The sequence below is a fragment of the Ovis aries genome, chromosome 21, assembly GCF_016772045.2.
Source record: "Ovis aries strain OAR_USU_Benz2616 breed Rambouillet chromosome 21, ARS-UI_Ramb_v3.0, whole genome shotgun sequence".
In the NCBI taxonomy this organism is placed as follows: Eukaryota; Metazoa; Chordata; class Mammalia; order Artiodactyla; family Bovidae; genus Ovis; species Ovis aries.
Genome location: NC_056074.1, coordinates 17,416,527 through 17,421,575, shown reverse-complemented (window position 1 = coordinate 17,421,575; position 5,049 = coordinate 17,416,527). Strand labels below are relative to the sequence as shown.

Below are 5,049 nucleotides of genomic sequence, written 5' to 3'. Positions count from 1 at the left end.
AGATTTCAAAATATTTAGTTACAAACAACATAATATTTAAATAAAAGGTAGATGAACATGAAATATTATCAGGCTGAATAAACCTTAGGACTAAGTCCTGTAAAAACAGCAGTAAAACTTGAAAAAAAAGTATGGCTATTGAAATAACACAAAATATAACTGTAAATGAGGTAAACTTTTATATAGCAATGAGTAAAAAGATAAATCATGGAGAAAAATAAATTCACTAAGCACTACACCCAGAGAAACAAACATGTATATAGTCTCTTGCCGTCTTCAAAGAACTATATTCATATCATATTTATGGAATCAGGTAAACAATACTTTTATCCTAAAAATTCCCCAATCAAAGTCATAGGCAAAACCATTGCCAAGTCTAGTATTCTGGATTAAAACAATAAGGAAAATATTGAGAGCTTTTATATTTCCCCAGAACCTGCTTTCAAATAATCCTGGGGAAACAAAAAATAAACCACAGTGTGATAGAAAACACTTTAGTTCTGAAACTTATAACAGGTTTTACCAGCTAATTTGAACTCCATTATACTTGAATTAGAAATACAATGTAGGTTAATCTGAAAGTGAAACTTAAAGCCTGAAGTTAGGAAAACAAGTATCATGTATTAATGCACACATGTGGAATCAAGAAAAATGGTATAGATGATCTTATTTGAAAAGCAGAAATACAGACACAGACATAGAGAACATAATTAAAACAAAAAAGCTTTTAGCATGGTGAAAACGTGTGACTGTGGTTATTCATTTGCTCATATCTAAATTTGTCAATAAATGGGATACATACCTTCGGTTGTAAATATGTCAATTAATAAAAGGTAGATACAATCACAGCTGTGTCTGCATTTTTCTATTACCCAAACACATTCATATTATATATATATATATATATATATATATATACACACACACACACATCCCTTACCGAATCCAATTCAGGGATATAATTTTTTAATGAAACTTTTTTTTGGTCAACTTTATTTACATTATCTGCTTAAGAATCTGTGGAAGAGCAACCTAAGACCACTCTGTGGTCGTTCCTACCTGTTCAGTGGTCTGAGCAGTGGGAGCTGCAGTCCAGTCCCTAGTGGCAGGATGAGCACTGCAGTCTTCAGAAGAGAACTGCTGGATGGGCACAGAGGGCACCTGCAGACCTGTCTGCAACCTCAGGCCGAGTAGCAGTAAATGCTAGAGCAGTCCATTCATCCGAAAATTGCTCCTGGACCACAGCCTTTCCAGCAGCCTCCTGCTTTTCCGCATCTCTGTGGAAGCAGAGATCAGGCTGACCTGCTCCCCGGCACTCACGCGAGATGATGCGGCGCTCACGCGAGATGATACCACGCATGCGCAGAACTTCCCACCTCCCTCATCCACCACAGAACTAACCTGTGAGCTAGCTTTTTGTTGTTCAGGGATAGAAAAGTTCACAAATTGTAGAGGAGAGTCTGTGTGACACAACGATGGTAGGTGGGTTAACCCAAGACAGCGCTTAAGATCAGCCCAGAGAAGTAACCACAAAGCACAGGAAGTCATGGCTCCCAGAAGGCTATCTGGATCGCCTTCGGGAAGGTTCCAGCAGTGAAGCAGTCGGCAATATGGGCTTCAGAAACTTCGGCACAGCTCCGGCCGGTATTCCCAGAGGACAAAACTCTTGTCATCTGCCCCATTTTACATAGCAACAATGGCAGGAGCTGCAAGCAGAAGCTTCTCCTATGTCCTCTTTATTTGTATCAGGTAATTCCATCACTTTTTCTTTCGTAGATGTACTGTTCTGATTGTTACTCATTGAACCAATGGGTTTCTGCTGCATGCGGTTTGAGGCCATCTCCTTCATTTGTAGGACATCAAGGGATCTGGTTCCCTTAAACTTAGAGATAAATCCAGAACAGTTCTGTATTGACCCCTCTCTGGATAGCACAGAAAAAGAGCAATGTCATTTTTAATAAATAAAGAAAAGCATATTAGCAAAAGAAATGTTCAAAGCAGTAAATATTTTGGCAAGTATTAATGCAAAATAACAATAATAATAATAATAATAAGCCTGGTGTTCCTCTAACAAGTTACCTCTAATGACCTTGGTTTATCATGTTTACAGATTAGCAGTAATTGAACCTAACGTTATTTAAATGGGGGACATCAATGTGGCTTAAACAGCTAACACATTTTTCTTGTAAACATGGAACTATATCAGTTCAGTCACTCAGTGTATCCAACTCTTTGTGAACATGGAAATAGTTCAGTCACTCAGAGTATTGGACTGTTTGTGACCCCATGGACTGCAGGGGTCACATGGACAGGCTTCCTTGTCCATCACCAACTTCCAGTGCTTACTCAAACTCATGTCCATTGAGTTAGTGATGCCATCCAACCATCTCATCGTCTGTTGTCCCTTTCTCTCACCTTCCGTCTTTCCTAGCATCAGGGTCTTTCCCAGTGAGTCAGTTCTTCGCATCAGGTGGCCAAAGTATTGGAATCTCAGCATCAGTCCCTCCAATGAATATTCAGTACTGATTTCCTTTAGGATTGACCGGTTGGATCTCCTTGCAGTCCAAGGGGCTCCCAAGAGTCTTCTCCAACCCCATAGTTCAAAGGCATCAATTCTTCAGCGCTCAACTTTCTTTATAGTCCAACTCTCACATCCATACATCAGTACTAATGTTAGTACTCTCTAGTTAGTACTTGACTAGATGGACCTTTGTTGGCAAAATAATGTTTCTGCTTTTTGATATGCTGTCTAGGTTGGTCATAACTTTCCTTCCAAGGAGTAAGCGTCTTTTAATTTCATGGCTGCAATCACCATCTGCAGTGATTTTGGAGCCCAGAAAAATAAAGTCAGCCACTGTTTCCACTGTTTCCCCATCTATTTCCCATGAAGTGATGGGACCGGATGCCGTGATCTTAGTTTTCTGAATGTTGAGCTTTAAGCCAACTTTTTCACTCTCCTCTTTCACTTTCATCAAGAGTCTTTTTAGTTCTTCTTCACTTTCTGCCATAAGGGTGGTGTCATCTAGTTTTATGTTCTGGGCCTAAAAAATGAAAATGATAATGTTGATAACATTTTCAAAATAATTTGATTGTCTCATAAATTGAGAAGAGAAATATGTGTTTTTCATCACAGTGGTCACTCACTGTGCTCCCTAATTGGGTGGGCTGAGGAGAGAGTACTAACTAGAGAGTACTAACATTAGTACTGATGAAATTCCTAATCCTTTTTAATTATCTTATATTTATTTTTCATAGTTTCTAGTCTAGGGACAAGGATGCTTTGTAAAACATAATTAATAATACTGTCTGCCCAAGGGACTGAATTACCTGGTGAAAACTATAATCTTGGAATAAAAACTCATTAATGTTGAAATCAGTGGATACATGTTTTGTTCAGTGCAGTTCAGCTCATTTTTCCATGAGTTACACTGTAGATGTAAAATACTTGGCTTCATTTTTTTTTTTTTCCTCAAAAAAGAAAATTTGAAAAGACCATGTAGTTGCCAGAGAAGATCCTGGGCTCTAGCAGTAGTTGGCCAGAGTGGCAATGAGGAAAGGGAGTTAACTATCTGAGCCTCAGATTTACAGTCTAAAAACTAGACTATAATAATGTTTGCCTTGCAAGGTAGATAGCATTAAATAAAGTCACATACTAAAATACTGTGGAATGCCTATCTATTGTTATCCATTGCTTTAATGATACATTTTCTGTTTCTACCAAATTTCATATGGCTTATAACAAGAAATATTTTTACATCTATTTATCTACTGAAAGTTCTTTTCATCTGTGCTATACTCAACTGACCTCAGCTGGGTCTTTTCAAGAGCACGTGGTCAGTCGGTAAGCCAAGGAGGAGCTACCTGGTTTCAAATGCTTTAAGCTGGGATAAGCTGGCTCTCTTTCATATCGTCTCATTGTCCAGCATTCCAGCATGCTAGCTGTTACTTATTAGCATATACTTTGGTGATGGTGCTGGAGGGAAGGGTATGAGACCCTTAAGTAAGAGTAGAAATGTGTGAGAATCTTGAGCCCTATTCTTGGAACCAGCACATAGCTATTCCTGCTGCTTCTTACTGGCCAAAAAAAGTGACAGGGCCAGCTCAGATCTGAGGTGTGGAGAAACTGATTCTTCTTCTTAGGGGAGTTTGTGAAGGCTATTAAAAGGGGCATAAATACAGAGGGGAATAATTGGAAGCATATTTGCAATTAATCTACTACAACCTGGCCCAAAAGAAACAAAAAATATTCTCTATGCATGTATACATGTACTAAGTTGCTTCAGTCGTGTCTGACTTTGTGACTCTTTGGACTATAGCTCATCAGGCTCCTCTGTCCGTGGGATTCTCCAGAAAAAATTACTGAAGTGGGTTTCTGTGCCTACCTCCAGGGGATCTTCCCTACCCAGGGACCCAACTGCATCTCTTATGTTTCCTGCATTGTCAGGCGTGTTCTCTACCACTAGTGCCACATAAGAAGCCCATTCTCTATCTATAAACACTATAGATTAGTGTTGAGTAGTTGTATAAATTAACTGCTAAATCCTCCATAAAAGGCAATATTGAATAAATAATTCAGAATCCAGAGTACTGGTCTTCCTAAAGGGTAAATATGATGATGAGATTTCCCTTAAATACTTTCAAAGATTTGGCTTTATCTGATAGAGAGGGTGTTAGGTAGCTCACCCACCACCCTACTTATCCAGACTTATCATTTCTTCCTCTTACCAGCCACTTGTATATGTCACCAAAAGAACTGTGAACTATTGAGAGGCAAAAAGGCAGTTTATTTGGTGACTTAGAACTGCAATTTGGGGGTCACAGATTCTGGAAGAACCCAGAATAGTGTCCCATCAGACAGAGTGGGTAAGGGCTTCTATGGGGAAAAAAATTAAAAAGTCCATGCAGGCTTACACAAGTTGTTTACCAAGACTTGGAACTGGAGGATAAATTTTTACTACACATACAAATGGTTTGTGGAGCACATCTCTTCCCTAATGAGGGAAATATGTGTTTTCTTTAGTCCAGAAAAACTCCAGTTATCAGCATTAT

General features: G+C 38.8%; 1 pseudogene; it reads right to left on the bottom strand.

Annotated features, from left to right (window-relative positions):
* Positions 1 to 1,032: 1,032 nt before the first annotated feature.
* LOC114110166 (small ribosomal subunit protein uS2B-like) lies at positions 1,033 to 3,934 on the bottom strand (annotated as a pseudogene).
* Between the last annotated feature and the right edge of the window lie 1,115 nt (positions 3,935 to 5,049).